This window comes from Haliotis rufescens, unplaced genomic scaffold (assembly GCF_023055435.1).
Source record: "Haliotis rufescens isolate VD_foot unplaced genomic scaffold, xgHalRufe1.0.p SCAF_12, whole genome shotgun sequence".
NCBI lineage: Eukaryota > Metazoa > Mollusca > Gastropoda > Lepetellida > Haliotidae > Haliotis > Haliotis rufescens.
The window spans coordinates 830,452-849,928 of record NW_025963802.1 but is presented as its reverse complement, the minus strand read 5'-3'; the positions used below and the strand labels follow the sequence as shown (position 1 = coordinate 849,928).

The 19,477-nt window shown below is 38.0% G+C and overlaps 1 protein-coding gene and 2 long non-coding RNA genes across 3 annotated transcripts in view; all 3 read left to right on the top strand.

The window, feature by feature from the left end:
* The first annotated feature begins 5,459 nt into the window (after window positions 1-5,459).
* LOC125378316 lies at window positions 5,460-5,996 on the top strand. Its single transcript, XR_007220182.1, has 2 exons — window positions 5,460-5,646; window positions 5,894-5,996. It is a non-coding gene; the product is annotated as an uncharacterized LOC125378316 (long non-coding RNA).
* A 3,461-nt stretch (window positions 5,997-9,457) lies between these two features.
* On the top strand, window positions 9,458-9,994 carry LOC124124658. The gene is made up of 2 exons (XR_007220181.1): window positions 9,458-9,644; window positions 9,892-9,994. It is a non-coding gene; the product is annotated as an uncharacterized LOC124124658 (long non-coding RNA).
* A 2,938-nt stretch (window positions 9,995-12,932) lies between these two features.
* Window positions 12,933-19,477, top strand: part of LOC124124654 (neuropeptide-like protein 29) — a 234,840-nt gene continuing 228,295 nt past the window's right edge. The window contains exon 1 of the mRNA XM_048393236.1: window positions 12,933-12,999. The gene's annotated coding sequence lies outside the window, so the exon portion shown is untranslated. The remainder of the gene's footprint in view (window positions 13,000-19,477) is intronic.

The following is a 19,477-nucleotide window of genomic DNA, read 5'->3' as shown; positions in this document are numbered from 1 at the left end:
CAGAGACAATTGTACGATTTCGACTTTAATGATCACACGCATGTGCGTATGAATGACTACCAGATAGTGATGATACCTGGCGGTTGCCAAAAGTAAGCGTATCCTGCCCCAACGGTTCCTCCGTCACAAACACATACAAAGACAAGTCAACAAAGACGAGAAAACAAGCTGTTGTTCATATGTCAATCATGTTTTCAGAAGACATTGGTGTAATTTAGGCTTTTAACAGATATTACACGCATAAAAAGGTGCTGTGAGTATTCATAGTGACAGTCCCTTTGTGAGAAGAAACCAATATATGTACCTATCAGTTAGGAAATAAAGCTGTTGTAGTTTATTGTTATTGTGCAGTAAGATAAATAAAATTCGGGGAGAATAATGTATAGTATCTGGGGACTTCTGCAGTATATTCAGCAGAAGCTATTTTCTTGTGAGCAGGCTGCTGTATTACACGGAAACGGTTAGCATAGTTGACCCCGTGTGGTACAGTGCTACTGCTGTACTGTGGTGAGGCTGTACTAGTGTGTTGCGTCAGTTTTCTGGTCTCTTGTTATGTCGTATCACACAGATGCATTATAATGTCTGATGTATGTTGCTCCCTCATCATATATTTACTGGATACACACTTTTCAGACCGTTATCGAATATTTACTTGATATAGGTTAAACGTTGAGTATCGAGGACTGTTTGAAATGCAGTTGGACGATGCCAGAGAGAGTGTGTCTGTTTGCCACCTTTATATACGTTGTCTTGTACTTCCTTAATCGATGTTCATGTATACCAGCTCGCATGTGTACCCGTAGGGTGATAACCTCGGGCCCTTTGATGCGAAAAGAATGCTTAATTTACACCATTAAACTGAGGTGCGTTACTTACCTGGAAGTGGCCAGCCCAAGGTAAATCAATCACGTATAATTCACAAATGGTATATATAAAGGATGGGGGAAACTGTTCCATCATCTCTTATCTTCACCTGCCGTTGAGACACAGATACGAGTCAAGACCAAACTGTAAGTACTATTTTAAGGTTTGCTTGTGATATATATGTATACTTTTAATGTTTGATTCATCTGCTGCGCATCTGGCTGTTTTCAATCTTTATGTTGAGCCAATTCATAAAAGTACGAATATGTAACATAAAACGTTCTTGTAAATTGGGAAATATATGAATGCAGGTGAAAGTAAAACTGATAACATAATTCACAATGAGTGGTGTGAACTGAATGTACCAGATGAGTAACGATAACATGCTATTTCCCTTTATTGACAACGATTTTCACCTTACTCAATAGATACTCAAAATGATGAAGATAGTCGCCGCTCTTGTTGCCTGCCTGGCTGTTACCGCCTTTGCCGAGCCTACCGGTCTGTATGGTGGAATTGGCGGGTTGAAAGGAGGACTGGGCGGAATTGGCTACGGAATGGGTGGATTGCACGGAGGCCTTGGAGGTCTGTACGGAGGCTATGGAGGTCTGTACGGAGGCATGGGAGGTCTATACGGAGGCGTGGGAGGTCTATACGGAGGCATGGGAGGTCTATACGGAGGCGTGGGAGGTCTATACGGAGGCATGGGAGGTCTGTACGGAGGACTTGGAGGCTATGGTGGTCTCTACGGCGGAATTGGAGGATACGGAATTGGATTGGGAAAAGGTATTTCACAAAATATGATATCATTTGTTTATCGTATCCCACTTTCAGTCTCGTTTGCAAAATTTTATAATTTACCTATGTGGTATTATTATTTTACGCGACAAAGCTGATGACATTTATAAAACATCTTCAAAATTATTCTCTGCTTTCTCTAATATTTGGTTTAGCTTATCATGCAGCTAGTTTCAAGACTTCGTTGTGACTTATCCATATATCCCAATTTTATTCTACTATTTTTTTGTTTCAGGTATCGGCTATTATTGAGTTATTATCACCTGCAATGTGATGCTGGGTATTTATGTATATTCTCAAACCAATGGAATTGGTTCAATAAAATCTTGTATATTTATTTACGCCTTGAAATTTGTTTGAGAATCTGAAAACTGAATTGAATGTTCACAATGGAAAAGTGATCTATGTTTCTCCATATTGTATACACTGGACATAGTACGTGTTGTAGACCAATATCCAAGCACTTAAATGATATTGCGTTTTACTTCAAGCTAAGATATCAACTACTGAAATGTGTATTAAGTTCCTGAGGAAACCGGACATGATGATAAGAGGAGGGATTTTATGCTTGATGTATCTCCCACAAAATGTCACTTACCCGAGTTCATGTTTCACGGGAATGTATCATTTGGGCTGCCACGAAAGGGTTTGATGGCCATTTGAAGTACCATAATATCTGGAATTGGCTGTCTGTATTTCAATTTGCATTTTAAAAACACGCAGCGAAACAAATAAGCAGGAGTATCAATTTTGGTCAAAGCGTTCATTAACGGGATCAAGGGGTAGACAGTGTGCACTGTATTGAAATGCAAATGTGTGTGCTGTCCTTGAAAATGAGCGAAAGTTGTATTCAGAATACAATCTACATGTTGTTATGGCGCTTTGTATAAATAATATCTGAGCTGCTGCAATGAAACAGCGAAAGCCATGGTGATGTAGAGCATCAAAACAAATGTTGCAAGATTCTTACTGCTTTGGTTAGAAGGGAATGTATACAGTTGGAATTTCCATGACAGTAACATATCTTTACAGTTTATTAATAACACAAACAAAACGATTGAATTCAAAAGTAACTATTAAAAACGCTTGTCCGGGTGTAGCTTATCAAACTACGAATTATTTGTAATTTCCATCAAACATGTACTTCTTGATTTGATGATGCAATTTAACATTTTGCATACTGCTTATGTAATTAATAGGAGAAGTATCTATATAGATATTTAGTTGTGTGTTTACTAACCACCTTCCCTGTAGGCGCTATTTGTAAAATAAATATTGATTAAATCAGACTGCGAATTTTAAGATTCCGAACTGGATTGGTAGGATTGAAGATTGCAATCAACAAACAAATAGCTAATATATCCCTATTGTTTGATTACAACGCAAAAGTGACAATCATTTATCAATACAAAGGAGATTGCATTTGGTAACTGTAGAGAGTGAAATTCAGCGGAATAAATGGTCCAACTTTAAAGCTTGTCATAAGTCTTTATAACAACAACCAGACTGTAAAAACAAGTCGTTTGATCATGTCTATCTTTGAAAACACCTTTGTGTTATACTTTAAGAGCATTTTCTTCTGAAAACACACGTCTTTACTTTTAGATGTACGGTTTTTCTGGGAAACCCTTATATAGTTATACATTGTCAAACTGATTTGCGCGTGTTTTTATTCTTGATATGAGTTTTGGTTTAAACACGCCTTAAAAGAACACAGTCATCACTATCACTACTGCTTCATCATGTCAAGGGCATACGTAAAGGGTAGAGGCGATTTATATACTTTCTTCTTTTTTCTAATGTTTAGAACCAAAGATTCACCCGAAGATTAAAACACGTTAAAGTGAGTTATTTGCAACAGTGAATCAGTATATATGCAAATGTATGAATGGCTGAGACGTTGTCAAAAGACAACGTTCTCCCAATCTGGCACACGATGGAACTGACGGAGGAGCTCAAATATATACAAATATAAACTATTCATTAACACCTGGTGACATCACTGATATTCAGTATATGTTTTAGCACAATCTTGCCTTTTACACCCAATGAAATCTGTTTCAGCAGATATTGGAGCCTGATTATTCTCTGGCGTTGACGATTAATGTAGTTAAAGGGTCATCATTCTATAATTATTATATCAATATTCAGGCGTTATCTATAGAAATTGAGATAACAAATTTAGTGATGCTCGTATTATTACAAATGCCTTGATAATGAAGTGTACAATTATCAAGATGATATGTTGAAAATAAGAGAGTTCTCTCAAGAAACGCAGTTGCAAATAAAAGCCACATAACCCTTTTCAGAATCATTCGAAAGCTCTGCTCGAAGCAGAGACAATTGTACGATTTCGACTTTAATGATCACACGCATGTGCGTATGAATGACTACCAGATAGTGATGATACCTGGCGGTTGCCAAAAGTAAGCGTATCCTGCCCCAACGGTTCCTCCGTCACAAACACATACAAAGACAAGTCAACAAAGACGAGAAAACAAGCTGTTGTTCATATGTCAATCATGTTTTCAGAAGACATTGGTGTAATTTAGGCTTTTAACAGATATTACACGCATAAAAAGGTGTTGTGAGTATTCATAGTGACAGTCCCTTTGTGAGAAGAAACCAATATATGTACCTATCAGTTAGGAAATAAAGCTGTTGTAGTTTATTGTTATTGTGCAGTAAGATAAATAAAATTCGGGGAGAATAATGTATAGTATCTGGGGACTTCTGCAGTATATTCAGCAGAAGCTATTTTCTTGTGAGCAGGCTGCTGTATTACACGGAAACGGTTAGCATAGTTGACCCCGTGTGGTACAGTGCTACTGCTGTACTGTGGTGAGGCTGTACTAGTGTGTTGCGTCAGTTTTCTGGTCTCTTGTTATGTCGTATCACACAGATGCATTATAATGTCTGATGTATGTTGCTCCCTCATCATATATTTACTGGATACACACTTTTCAGACCGTTATCGAATATTTACTTGATATAGGTTAAACGTTGAGTATCGAGGACTGTTTGAAATGCAGTTGGACGATGCCAGAGAGAGTGTGTCTGTTTGCCACCTTTATATACGTTGTCTTGTACTTCCTTAATCGATGTTCATGTATACCAGCTCGCATGTGTACCCGTAGGGTGATAACCTCGGGCCCTTTGATGCGAAAAGAATGCTTAATTTACACCATTAAACTGAGGTGCGTTACTTACCTGGAAGTGGCCAGCCCAAGGTAAATCAATCACGTATAATTCACAAATGGTATATATAAAGGATGGGGGAAACTGTTCCATCATCTCTTATCTTCACCTGCCGTTGAGACACAGATACGAGTCAAGACCAAACTGTAAGTACTATTTTAAGGTTTGCTTGTGATATATATGTATACTTTTAATGTTTGATTCATCTGCTGCGCATCTGGCTGTTTTCAATCTTTATGTTGAGCCAATTCATAAAAGTACGAATATGTAACATAAAACGTTCTTGTAAATTGGGAAATATATGAATGCAGGTGAAAGTAAAACTGATAACATAATTCACAATGAGTGGTGTGAACTGAATGTACCAGATGAGTAACGATAACATGCTATTTCCCTTTCTTGACAACGATTTTCACCTTACTCAATAGATACTCAAAATGATGAAGATAGTCGCCGCTCTTGTTGCCTGCCTGGCTGTTACCGCCTTTGCCGAGCCTACCGGTCTGTATGGTGGAATTGGCGGGTTGAAAGGAGGACTGGGCGGAATTGGCTACGGAATGGGTGGATTGCACGGAGGCCTTGGAGGTCTGTACGGAGGCTATGGAGGTCTGTACGGAGGCATGGGAGGTCTATACGGAGGCGTGGGAGGTCTATACGGAGGCATGGGAGGTCTATACGGAGGCGTGGGAGGTCTATACGGAGGCATGGGAGGTCTGTACGGAGGACTTGGAGGCTATGGTGGTCTCTACGGCGGAATTGGAGGATACGGAATTGGATTGGGAAAAGGTATTTCACAAAATATGATATCATTTGTTTATCGTATCCCACTTTCAGTCTCGTTTGCAAAATTTTATAATTTACCTATGTGGTATTATTATTTTACGCGACAAAGCTGATGACATTTATAAAACATCTTCAAAATTATTCTCTGCTTTCTCTAATATTTGGTTTAGCTTATCATGCAGCTAGTTTCAAGACTTCGTTGTGACTTATCCATATATCCCAATTTTATTCTACTATTTTTTTGTTTCAGGTATCGGCTATTATTGAGTTATTATCACCTGCAATGTGATGCTGGGTATTTATGTATATTCTCAAACCAATGGAATTGGTTCAATAAAATCTTGTCATATTTATTTACGCCTTGAAATTTGTTTGAGAATCTGAAAACTGAATTGAATGTTCACAATGGAAAAGTGATCTATGTTTCTCCATATTGTATACACTGGACATAGTACGTGTTGTAGACCAATATCCAAGCACTTAAATGATATTGCGTTTTACTTCAAGCTAAGATATCAACTACTGAAATGTGTATTAAGTTCCTGAGGAAACCGGACATGATGATAAGAGGAGGGATTTTATGCTTGATGTATCTCCCACAAAATGTCACTTACCCGAGTTCATGTTTCACGGGAATGTATCATTTGGGCTGCCACGAAAGGGTTTGATGGCCATTTGAAGTACCATAATATCTGGAATTGGCTGTCTGTATTTCAATTTGCATTTTAAAAACACGCAGTGAAACAAATAAGCAGGAGTATCAATTTTGGTCAAAGCGTTCATTAACGGGATCAAGGGGTAGACAGTGTGCACTGTATTGAAATGCAAATGTGTGTGCTGTCCTTGAAAATGAGCGAAAGTTGTATTCAGAATACAATCTACATGTTGTTATGGCGCTTTGTATAAATAATATCTGAGCTGCTGCAATGAAACAGCGAAAGCCGTGGTGATGTAGAGCATCAAAACAAATGTTGCAAGATTCTTACTGCTTTGGTTAGAAGGGAATGCATACAGTTGGAATTTCCATGACAGTAACATATCTTTACAGTTTATTAATAACACAAACAAAACGATTGAATTCAAAAGTAACTATTAAAAACGCTTGTCCGGGTGTAGCTTATCAAACTACGAATTATTTGTAATTTCCATCAAACATGTACTTCTTGATTTGATGATGCAATTTAACATTTTGCATACTGCTTATGTAATTAATAGGAGAAGTATCTATATAGATATTTAGTTGTGTGTTTACTAACCACCTTCCCTGTAGGCGCTATTTGTAAAATACATATTGATTAAATCAGACCGCGAATTTTAAGATTCCGAACTGGATTGGTAGGATTGAAGATTACAATCAACAAACAAATAGCTAATATATCCCCTATTGTTTGATTACAACGCAAAAGTGACAATCATTTATCAATACAAAGGAGATTGCATTTGGTAACTGTAGAGAGTGAAATTCAGCGGAATAAATGGTCCAACTTTAAAGCTTGTCATAAGTCTTTATAACAACAACCAGACTGTAAAAACAAGTCGTTTGATCATGTCTATCTTTGAAAACACCTTTGTGTTATACTTTAAGAGCATTTTCTTCTGAAAACACACGTCTTTACTTTTAGATGTACGGTTTTTCTGGGAAACCCTTATATAGTTATACATTGTCAAACTGATTTGCGCGTGTTTTTATTCTTGATATGAGTTTTGGTTTAAACACGCCTTAAAAGAACACAGTCATCACTATCACTACTGCTTCATCATGTCAAGGGCATACGTAAAGGGTAGAGGCGATTTATATACTTTCTTCTTTTTTCTAATGTTTAGAACCAAAGATTCACCCGAAGATTAAAACACGTTAAAGTGAGTTATTTGCAACAGTGAATCAGTATATATGCAAATGTATGAATGGCTGAGACGTTGTCAAAAGACAACGTTCTCCCAATCTGGCACACGATGGAACTGACGGAGGAGCTCAAATATATACAAATATAAACTATTCATTAACACCTGGTGACATCACTGATATTCAGTATATGTTTTAGCACAATCTTGCCTTTTACACCCAATGAAATCTGTTTCAGCAGATATTGGAGCCTGATTATTCTCTGGCGTTGACGATTAATGTAGTTAAAGGGTCATCATTCTATAATTATTATATCAATATTCAGGCGTTATCTATAGAAATTGAGATAACAAATTTAGTGATGCTCGTATTATTACAAATGCCTTGATAATGAAGTGTACAATTATCAAGATGATATGTTGAAAATAAGAGAGTTCTCTCAAGAAACGCAGTTGCAAATAAAAGCCACATAACCCTTTTCAGAATCATTCGAAAGCTCTGCTCGAAGCAGAGACAATTGTACGATTTCGACTTTAATGATCACACGCATGTGCGTATGAATGACTACCAGATAGTGATGATACCTGGCGGTTGCCAAAAGTAAGCGTATCCTGCCCCAACGGTTCCTCCGTCACAAACACATACAAAGACAAGTCAACAAAGACGAGAAAACAAGCTGTTGTTCATATGTCAATCATGTTTTCAGAAGACATTGGTGTAATTTAGGCTTTTAACAGATATTACACGCATAAAAAGGTGTTGTGAGTATTCATAGTGACAGTCCCTTTGTGAGAAGAAACCAATATATGTGCCTATCAGTTAGGAAATAAAGCTGTTGTAGTTTATTGTTATTGTGCAGTAAGATAAATAAAATTCGGGGAGAATAATGTATAGTATCTGGGGACTTCTGCAGTATATTCAGCAGAAGCTATTTTCTTGTGAGCAGGCTGCTGTATTACACGGAAACGGTTAGCATAGTTGACCCCGTGTGGTACAGTGCTACTGCTGTACTGTGGTGAGACTGTACTAGTGTGTTGCGTCAGTTTTCTGGTCTCTTGTTATGTCGTATCACACAGATGCATTATAATGTCTGATGTATGTTGCTCCCTCATCATATATTTACTGGATACACACTTTTCAGACCGTTATCGAATATTTACTTGATATAGGTTAAACGTTGAGTATCGAGGACTGTTTGAAATGCAGTTGGACGATGCCAGAGAGAGTGTGTCTGTTTGCCACCTTTATATACGTTGTCTTGTACTTCCTTAATCGATGTTCATGTATACCAGCTCGCATGTGTACCCGTAGGGTGATAACCTCGGGCCCTTTGATGCGAAAAGAATGCTTAATTTACACCATTAAACTGAGGTGCGTTACTTACCTGGAAGTGGCCAGCCCAAGGTAAATCAATCACGTATAATTCACAAATGGTATATATAAAGGATGGGGGAAACTGTTCCATCATCTCTTATCTTCACCTGCCGTTGAGACACAGATACGAGTCAAGACCAAACTGTAAGTACTATTTTAAGGTTTGCTTGTGATATATATGTATACTTTTAATGTTTGATTCATCTGCTGCGCATCTGGCTGTTTTCAATCTTTATGTTGAGCCAATTCATAAAAGTACGAATATGTAACATAAAACGTTCTTGTAAATTGGGAAATATATGAATGCAGGTGAAAGTAAAACTGATAACATAATTCACAATGAGTGGTGTGAACTGAATGTACCAGATGAGTAACGATAACATGCTATTTCCCTTTCTTGACAACGATTTTCACCTTACTCAATAGATACTCAAAATGATGAAGATAGTCGCCGCTCTTGTTGCCTGCCTGGCTGTTACCGCCTTTGCCGAGCCTACCGGTCTGTATGGTGGAATTGGCGGGTTGAAAGGAGGACTGGGCGGAATTGGCTACGGAATGGGTGGATTGCACGGAGGCCTTGGAGGTCTGTACGGAGGCTATGGAGGTCTGTACGGAGGCATGGGAGGTCTATACGGAGGCGTGGGAGGTCTATACGGAGGCATGGGAGGTCTATACGGAGGCGTGGGAGGTCTATACGGAGGCATGGGAGGTCTGTACGGAGGACTTGGAGGCTATGGTGGTCTCTACGGCGGAATTGGAGGATACGGAATTGGATTGGGAAAAGGTATTTCACAAAATATGATATCATTTGTTTATCGTATCCCACTTTCAGTCTCGTTTGCAAAATTTTATAATTTACCTATGTGGTATTATTATTTTACGCGACAAAGCTGATGACATTTATAAAACATCTTCAAAATTATTCTCTGCTTTCTCTAATATTTGGTTTAGCTTATCATGCAGCTAGTTTCAAGACTTCGTTGTGACTTATCCATATATCCCAAATTTATTCTACTATTTTTTTGTTTCAGGTATCGGCTATTATTGAGTTATTATCACCTGCAATGTGATGCTGGGTATTTATGTATATTCTCAAACCAATGGAATTGGTTCAATAAAATCTTGTCATATTTATTTACGCCTTGAAATTTGTTTGAGAATCTGAAAACTGAATTGAATGTTCACAATGGAAAAGTGATCTATGTTTCTCCATATTGTATACACTGGACATAGTACGTGTTGTAGACCAATATCCAAGCACTTAAATGATATTGCGTTTTACTTCAAGCTAAGATATCAACTACTGAAATGTGTATTAAGTTCCTGAGGAAACCGGACATGATGATAAGAGGAGGGATTTTATGCTTGATGTATCTCCCACAAAATGTCACTTACCCGAGTTCATGTTTCACGGGAATGTATCATTTGGGCTGCCACGAAAGGGTTTGATGGCCATTTGAAGTACCATAATATCTGGAATTGGCTGTCTGTATTTCAATTTGCATTTTAAAAACACGCAGCGAAACAAATAAGCAGGAGTATCAATTTTGGTCAAAGCGTTCATTAACGGGATCAAGGGGTAGACAGTGTGCACTGTATTGAAATGCAAATGTGTGTGCTGTCCTTGAAAATGAGCGAAAGTTGTATTCAGAATACAATCTACATGTTGTTATGGCGCTTTGTATAAATAATATCTGAGCTGCTGCAATGAAACAGCGAAAGCCATGGTGATGTAGAGCATCAAAACAAATGTTGCAAGATTCTTACTGCTTTGGTTAGAAGGGAATGCATACAGTTGGAATTTCCATGACAGTAACATATCTTTACAGTTTATTAATAACACAAACAAAACGATTGAATTCAAAAGTAACTATTAAAAACGCTTGTCCGGGTGTAGCTTATCAAACTACGAATTATTTGTAATTTCCATCAAACATGTACTTCTTGATTTGATGATGCAATTTAACATTTTGCATACTGCTTATGTAATTAATAGGAGAAGTATCTATATAGATATTTAGTTGTGTGTTTACTAACCACCTTCCCTGTAGGCGCTATTTGTAAAATACATATTGATTAAATCAGACTGCGAATTTTAAGATTCCGAACTGGATTGGTAGGATTGAAGATTGCAATCAACAAACAAATAGCTAATATATCCCTATTGTTTGATTACAACGCAAAAGTGACAATCATTTATCAATACAAAGGAGATTGCATTTGGTAACTGTAGAGAGTGAAATTCAGCGGAATAAATGGTCCAACTTTAAAGCTTGTCATAAGTCTTTATAACAACAACCAGACTGTAAAAACAAGTCTTTTGATCATGTCTATCTTTGAAAACACCTTTGTGTTATACTTTAAGAGCATTTTCTTCTGAAAACACACGTCTTTACTTTTAGATGTACGGTTTTTCTGGGAAACCCTTATATAGTTATACATTGTCAAACTGATTTGCGCGTGTTTTTATTCTTGATATGAGTTTTGGTTTAAACACGCCTTAAAAGAACACAGTCATCACTATCACTACTGCTTCATCATGTCAAGGGCATACGTAAAGGGTAGAGGCGATTTATATACTTTCTTCTTTTTTCTAATGTTTAGAACCAAAGATTCACCCGAAGATTAAAACACGTTAAAGTGAGTTATTTGCAACAGTGAATCAGTATATATGCAAATGTATGAATGGCTGAGACGTTGTCAAAAGACAACGTTCTCCCAATCTGGCACACGATGGAACTGACGGAGGAGCTCAAATATATACAAATATAAACTATTCATTAACACCTGGTGACATCACTGATATTCAGTATATGTTTTAGCACAATCTTGCCTTTTACACCCAATGAAATCTGTTTCAGCAGATATTGGAGCCTGATTATTCTCTGGCGTTGACGATTAATGTAGTTAAAGGGTCATCATTCTATAATTATTATATCAATATTCAGGCGTTATCTATAGAAATTGAGATAACAAATTTAGTGATGCTCGTATTATTACAAATGCCTTGATAATGAAGTGTACAATTATCAAGATGATATGTTGAAAATAAGAGAGTTCTCTCAAGAAACGCAGTTGCAAATAAAAGCCACATAACCCTTTTCAGAATCATTCGAAAGCTCTGCTCGAAGCAGAGACAATTGTACGATTTCGACTTTAATGATCACACGCATGTGCGTATGAATGACTACCAGATAGTGATGATACCTGGCGGTTGCCAAAAGTAAACGTATCCTGCCCCAACGGTTCCTCCGTCACAAACACATACAAAGACAAGTCAACAAAGACGAGAAAACAAGCTGTTGTTCATATGTCAATCATGTTTTCAGAAGACATTGGTGTAATTTAGGCTTTTAACAGATATTACACGCATAAAAAGGTGTTGTGAGTATTCATAGTGACAGTCCCTTTGTGAGAAGAAACCAATATATGTACCTATCAGTTAGGAAATAAAGCTGCTGTAGTTTATTGTTATTGTGCAGTAAGATAAATAAAATTCGGGGAGAATAATGTAGTATCTGGGGACTTCTGCAGTATATTCAGCAGAAGCTATTTTCTTGTGAGCAGGCTGCTGTATTACACGGAAACGGTTAGCATAGTTGACCCCGTGTGGTACAGTGCTACTGCTGTACTGTGGTGAGACTGTACTAGTGTGTTGCGTCAGTTTTCTGGTCTCTTGTTATGTCGTATCACACAGATGCATTATAATGTCTGATGTATGTTGCTCCCTCATCATATATTTACTGGATACACACTTTTCAGACCGTTATCGAATATTTACTTGATATAGGTTAAACGTTGAGTATCGAGGACTGTTTGAAATGCAGTTGGACGATGCCAGAGAGAGTGTGTCTGTTTGCCACCTTTATATACGTTGTCTTGTACTTCCTTAATCGATGTTCATGTATACCAGCTCGCATGTGTACCCGTAGGGTGATAACCTCGGGCCCTTTGATGCGAAAAGAATGCTTAATTTACACCATTAAACTGAGGTGCGTTACTTACCTGGAAGTGGCCAGCCCAAGGTAAATCAATCACGTATAATTCACAAATGGTATATATAAAGGATGGGGGAAACTGTTCCATCATCTCTTATCTTCACCTGCCGTTGAGACACAGATACGAGTCAAGACCAAACTGTAAGTACTATTTTAAGGTTTGCTTGTGATATATATGTATACTTTTAATGTTTGATTCATCTGCTGCGCATCTGGCTGTTTTCAATCTTTATGTTGAGCCAATTCATAAAAGTACGAATATGTAACATAAAACGTTCTTGTAAATTGGGAAATATATGAATGCAGGTGAAAGTAAAACTGATAACATAATTCACAATGAGTGGTGTGAACTGAATGTACCAGATGAGTAACGATAACATGCTATTTCCCTTTCTTGACAACGATTTTCACCTTACTCAATAGATACTCAAAATGATGAAGATAGTCGCCGCTCTTGTTGCCTGCCTGGCTGTTACCGCCTTTGCCGAGCCTACCGGTCTGTATGGTGGAATTGGCGGGTTGAAAGGAGGACTGGGCGGAATTGGCTACGGAATGGGTGGATTGCACGGAGGCCTTGGAGGTCTGTACGGAGGCTATGGAGGTCTGTACGGAGGCATGGGAGGTCTATACGGAGGCGTGGGAGGTCTATACGGAGGCATGGGAGGTCTATACGGAGGCGTGGGAGGTCTATACGGAGGCATGGGAGGTCTGTACGGAGGACTTGGAGGCTATGGTGGTCTCTACGGCGGAATTGGAGGATACGGAATTGGATTGGGAAAAGGTATTTCACAAAATATGATATCATTTGTTTATCGTATCCCACTTTCAGTCTTGTTTGCAAAATTATATAATTTACCTATGTGGTATTATTATTTTACGCGACAAAGCTGATGACATTTATAAAACATCTTCAAAATTATTCTCTGCTTTCTCTAATATTTGGTTTAGCTTATCATGCAGCTAGTTTCAAGACTTCGTTGTGACTTATCCATATATCCCAACTTTATTCTACTATTTTTTTGTTTCAGGTATCGGCTATTATTGAGTTATTATCACCTGCAGTGTGATGCTGGCTATTTATGTATATTCTCAAACCAATGGAATTGGTTCAATAAAATCTTGTCATATTTATTTACGCCTTGAAATTTGTTTGAGAATCTGAAAACTGAATTGAATGTTCACAATGGAAGAGTGATCTATGTTTCTCCATATTGTAAACTCTGGACATGGTACGTGTTGTAGACCAATATCCAAGCACTTAAATGATATAATTGAAAACCAGATGTTGTTTTTATAATGGGGGAAACTGATAAGCTAAAGACATGGCACTATGGCGGACAAGCTACCATTCGTCTTCACTTGTGAGGTTAGGTTATGTGAAGCTGCTCTATTTCTACGCCTCAAAAAGGTTATATTTGAGTTACCTACTACAATAAGAAACATGTTAAAACTGCCCCTTAAGTATTCTTTAAGCTATTGGATTGTCGGGTTACTCCGAGGGGTCAAGAGATTTCAGAGTATGAAGAAAACCTGCTTACTTCGTTCTTACTTACTTGTTCGTAGTGTTTGGTAATCGTGTATAATATGACTAATGCAGGAAGACCGCCTCCCAAATAAAGCGTACATGTTACTTAAGTTTGTTTTTACAATGTAGATAATACACATTGGGCTTAAATAATAGATACCTTCTTTTTTCTCAATGTTTTGTTTGGCTGTCAAACAAACGGAGACAAAACATACTTAATGATTATTGTTGAAGCTATCGTGTCATTTGATTGTCTGGTTTGTTTACAGGGCACCGGAGCATAGCAGGAGTACCGCTGTGCAACAGTCAACAAACAAACAAACACTTACTTATTAATGCAAACTGAGTGACGGACGCTACCAGTACAGCAGGACATCCATTCAGTAATCCTTTCACAAATTCCAACCTTTACTTTGCCTTTTACACCTAATAGAATCTGTTTCTACTGATAATCGAGACTGGTTATTCTCCGGCCTTAACGTTCTATATCTATTATGTTTAACTAAAATTGAATATTTAACCAAAGTTAAAAGAACCATAAACGTCTTAACTGAATTAAAGATGTTACAGCTTCGAAACATTTTAGTGAAGTTTAGAGGGGTTTGAGAAATAATGAAGGTGGGTGGCCGAAGATCGATGTATGCGTGAGAATCAGTCCTTGATGGGATCGGGGTAAAGAGGATGGATATCAGTTTTTACTTGTATGCGCTGCTTTGGGTGCTATTAGAATTAAATATTTACCAGTGGACTATGACCTTCATACTGAATAAAGCATTGATTGATTGAATGATTGATCGATTGATTGAAAGTCTGTCTGCACGTGCTGACACGAATAGTAGTCTTTAAATAAATATATAATATTCTAACCCTATCACAACATGGGATACCAAGAATGTGCTTGATTTGAAAAGGAAAACAAACGCTCATTTAAAAGGGGATTTGAGGAAATGGTCAAATATTAATGAAGGATGAAAATATGAACAAAACAAACGTAACATTTATACTCATCCCCTCACACCATTCAAATAAAACATTCATTTGATTTTCTGCAAACAAAGCCGACTACAGACCAGAATGGTTGGTCCACCTCGGCTGGCATATCGCAAATACTTGAAGAAATGTTGGTGCCATCACTTTGTTTGTTTGTTTGTTTGTTTGTTGTTTAACGCCGCACTCAGCAATATTCCAGCTATATGACGGCAGTTTGTAAATAATCGAGTCTGGACCAGACAGTCCAGTGATTGATATAATGAGCATCGATCCACTACTGGGAACGATGACATGCATCAACCAAGTCAGCGAGCCTGACCACCTGATCCCGTTAGTCGCCTCTTACGACAAGCATAGTCGCCTTTTACGGCACGCACGGGTTGCTGAAGACCTATTCTACCCCGGATCTTCACGGGTGGTGCCATCACTTGTGGGAGGGGGGATGGAAAGCAGTCGAAACTTAAGTAAGGGCTGACTTAATTCATTGCATATATTATCATATTTCTGTGTATTCCAAACACCCTCGGCTACACAATTTCTCAGTGGAATTTCCTCCTACAAATTCATATTTCCCACTTCCTCCGTCAAATTCTTATTTTCACTCCTTTTTACGGTAGAGTTTGTTCTGATCCTCTTCAGATATACATTTATTAGTTATATTTGTTTTGTTTTTTTCAGTAATTACTTGTTTTGCATTTGGAGTAAGTGACACATAGAAGTGACAAAAAGCAACAAAGGAACTTGATATGAATCCTTACCTTAATATGTTCGAGTTTTGTCCCACACGTCGACAAAACCCTTTCCAAGATCACAAGAAATCTCTGCAAATAATCACCAGAGTCCAGTGTATGATTCCAACAAGATCATAAACATGTGTCCATGAATCACTATCCGATATTACACTATCCGAAACTCCGAAACGACTGCAGCTTTTTATCCCAGTTTTTTTTTCTGTGAAAGGGTCTTGTACCGATGTAGAAAACAGCACACGAATAACCGTACAAAAAGTGGAGTGGCAATAATATACGTTCACAGAGATCTGGAAGTTCCAAGGAGAATGAACGAAGAGCCACATCTTCTTTAATTTAATTAGCTCAGTCATCAAGTGTTATCAAAGTCGCATCAAAAGAGAAAAGGTATAACATTTTGTAATACATTGGAGTTGTGTTGCTACTCACTCACTCACTCACTCACTCACCAATGCACCCACCCACCCATCCACCCACCCACTCACTCACTCACTCACTCACTCACTTACCCACCCACCCACCCACTCACTCACTCACTCACTCAAGGTCTGAAAGAAGGATACTTACGGTGCTTGAAATATCGGCAATCGGGAATGTAAGATCGTGACAAAATAAGAAAAGTCACCCCAGCCTGTTTAAATAACTCCTAAACAACAAAAGGAAGCAATCCGCAAAAGTATTGAGTGGGACATTTAGAAGTTAGAAGAATGTAAAGACATTTTTTTGGCTACAAAAGTTCTTTATTCTTTGTCACGGCTGTTCACAAATACTTTTTTTTATCATTTCATCAGGACGGTTTTGAAGCGGAAAATCAATCAAAAAGTTGTTTCCATAAAAGGTCTAATGTCAGCAAACACGGATTTGACAAGGTTTTGTAAACAGTGATTTCAGGTCCTGAAGCGAGTATCGATTCCCCAGAAGCCACGAAACTGTACAAACGGGGAATCTTACCCTTTCTTTGGTCTAAAACTCATTTGTCATATATTTCACATCCCATAAAACCACGACAAGAAATCCTGACACAGTGGTAGTCAATATTGTCAATAATAAAGCATGTTGTTGGCGTGAACAAGCAATGCAACAGTGAGAGGATCAATGTTTCTCTGTGGTTATGAAGATTGCCATTTAATGTCTCCGTGCTACAAGGTACATCTTGATCTTATAGATAATATTGCAAAAATGGTAACAAAACATAACACAATGATCTTATTGATATAATCAGTATTGCTTAATGTTATGGTTATCTAAGACTCAATTAGCGCAATAGACCCGTGAAGATCCGGGGTAGAATAGGTCTTCAGCAACCCATGCTTGCCGTAAAATGCGACTACGCTTGTCGTAAGAGGCGACTAACGGGATCAGGTGGACAGGCTCGCTGACTTGGTTGATGCATGTAATCGATCCCAATTGCGTGGATCGATGCTCATGATATCAATCACTGGATTATCTGGTCAAGACTCGATTATTTACAGACCGCCGTCATGTAGCTGGAATATTGCTGAGTGCGGCGTAAACAACATAACAACCAACCTGTATCCTTTTCCCTCATGGTGCCTGGACGTCAGTCAGTCTGCATGGCGCTCAGTGCCGTACTGTGCTGACGTCGCGCTTACAAAAACGTATACATTGTATCAAAAAAGTGTCACAACGTTCTTATTCCTTGACACATCGTTACAAAATTCTACGAAATAATGGATCTTTATTCTTCCCCGCCCTTAAGGCGGGGAAGTATACGGGAAACGTTAAATTTGTGGCATGTATGTCGACATGTTGGTTTATTTGAAATTTCAAGCCACGCATTTACGGAAACAAAACATACAAATCATGTGCGTCGAATGTTGATGCTATTCTTTTCCAGCAATAAGAGATACTTCAAAATCGTCTTTATGTAGTTAATTGATGCATCTGACCGTTTCTGGTCATTAGCTGACATTATTAAACCATTCATGTGTAATCCGATGTCCTTTTTTCCTCAAGGACTAATTTTCTGATTTTCACGGTGTATACAAAAGAAGAACTGTGTTCCGGAGATCGTAAATAACAGCATAATAAAAATTATGTTCTCAATATGCTTATTCATGAACAACGACGACATCTCAATTTAAATGTAATATGGCTGAATTCCATATTCTACATACCACACTTTTGATTGTTTGGATGCTCATGTTCACTGGAAATATTTGGAATAGTTATATTCCGTATTTTGAATTAACCCAGTCCCACGTGTGTGTTTTTTAATCAGTGCACCGCACATAACCACATGTGAAACGTTTGGTAGCAAAGTCAAAGCAAAATCGGAGTAGTGTGTCAGCGAATTTGCATCAAGGCTGTAGTATTTTTCAACCGTTTAATGGAATTCAATGTACAGCCGTAGCTCTGGTCATTCATATATTTTGTGTCCCATAGCTCAAATCCATTTGCGTCTGTACCGTGTTCCACTGACCTCGATAATCTGTTGGATGAAGGCACAGCTCTCTGCAGCCACAAAGTTAACACCGAAGGCTATGATGAGTATTTAGGTCATAATCAGTCCCCAGCAGCCACTGCCTCAAGCGATATTGTCTACATAACAGATCAGTTTTATGGCTCCGTCACAGGTGCTCCAAATATTGAAGCAGGGAAAACAAATTTCATAGAATCATTTCAAAAAGCAATATTGATATCCCCGTCACTTTTGGTAACTTTTAATGATGTCTCCATTGCAATTTTTACGGATTTCGATTCGTATGCATTATTTGACTGTCATCAGCGGAATGGTCTTGGTCAGATTGATCCGAATGGACAAGCGGTTTTACTTCTGTTTAGTAGTATGGATGAATTGTCATATTACATCTTAACAGTATATATATATATATAGGCTACTATGCTTGTCGTAAGAGGCGTCGATCCCAATTGCGTGGATCGATGCTCATGATATTAGGCACTAGATTGTCTGGTCCAGACTCGATTATTTACAGACCGCCGTCATATAGCTGGGATATTGCTGAGTGCGGCGTTAAACGACAAACCAATCAATCATCATCATATGAACTCAAACCAGTCATTGTTACAAGTAAACCACATTCCACAACAGTTACTGACACTGGATAAAAAACAGTATATAGAAAAAAAACAAGTAACTCAACTCATCATGATCACAATTACTATTCTTTGAAAGAAAGAAATACACACAAAAACTGACCAAAAAACGTTAAACAAGAGACGAGGAATCTCCGTTATTGATTAGTCCCGGTATTGAAATGTTCTCCAACTACGTGATAATATGTTGAGTATGTGCATCTGTGGTTGTGACAAAAAGACCTTATCTAGTATGACTTTTTTTGCCATATGGAGCCCTTAGTATTTTCATTTACAT